Raw genomic sequence first — 1,195 nt, 5'->3', positions numbered from 1 at the left:
AAAAAAAAAAAAAAAAAGAAAGAAAGAAAGAAATTCTTATCGTGAGCATGTACAGTGCTTAAAAACAAAAGGCCAAGGTCTGTGTGGTTTTAAATTCTTATCATAAGTATGTACCACTTGCATTTTTGAAAAGACAAACAAAAAGGCCTAGGGTCACGCCGACTGGAGTGTGAATTCCAGCAGCTGAATTCCAGAGTCTGAATGCAGCAGCCATCACGTGACCGTGAGAACAGCCCCCATGACACTCTCAAGCCCGCAGAGCCCACGGCCGGCAAGGACCTGAGTCCTCAATGTCTCCACCGAGCCGCAGAGCCTACCTGAACCCAGAGACCTGGATTCTTCCGTGGAAAGGGTAAACATCCTAAATGTTTAGGAAACTCGTCAGGTCAAACTTCAGCTACTTGCAGCCCAAAGTGTCCTAAGGGAGACGCACCTCAGAGAAGCCTTGCCAGCGTGGAACGAGAGAGGAGGACGTGTCCGGACACCGCAACGCCCTCCCCGCCCCAGGAAGAAGAGCCCGGGGCCGGGCAGGTTCCACTCTCTCCTTCAGTCCCAGGCACAGCCCTCGCTTCTAGTGGGAAACTCTCCCCGTCTTCCTGCCCCTGACCTGCAGCGAGGAACAGGCTCCCCTCCCGCCTCGGCTGCCGTCACCCTGGCACCGGACGGAGATGGTCCGGCAAGTCCTGGCGGCGGGGGGGCTCCAGGTCAGACTCCCTCCTCGGCCTCCTACCCCCCGCCCACTTCCTGTAGCTCTTCTGCCAGACGTTCCCAGGAGAGGGAGGCATGGTCCTCGCGGCCCACACGCCCTCCCGTGGCCCCGGAAGAGGAGCCCCCAGAGGGGTGCCACCCGCCACGTTTAGAGGCTCTGGGTAAGCTTGAAGACGAAGGCAGACCCAAAAGGGGCTGCACAGGCACCCAGATGAGGAAGCCTTCTTCATCCAGCCCTCCGTGGGGAGGCCTCACAGTTGGAGCCTGTCGTCCTTTCCAACGGCCCTGGGTCCCTGCCCGAGGTCCACCCCCTCCGCCTTCTCCATCTCTAGCCTCTGCGCTGGAATCTTTCGCCCGCCCTCCGGATTGGTTGGGAGCGCCCACGGGAGAGGAGGGAGAGAAGGGAGAGGAGGGAGAGGGGGAAGCGCAGGAACCGGGCCTAGGAGTGACGGCCACTCCCTTAAAAGTCCTCCCCCACCCCTCCCAC

Source organism: Carlito syrichta, unplaced genomic scaffold (genome assembly GCF_000164805.1).
Source record: "Carlito syrichta isolate Samal-C Ts95f unplaced genomic scaffold, Tarsius_syrichta-2.0.1 Scaffold304516, whole genome shotgun sequence".
Taxonomy (NCBI): Eukaryota; Metazoa; Chordata; class Mammalia; order Primates; family Tarsiidae; genus Carlito; species Carlito syrichta.
This window is presented reverse-complemented; position numbering follows the sequence as displayed.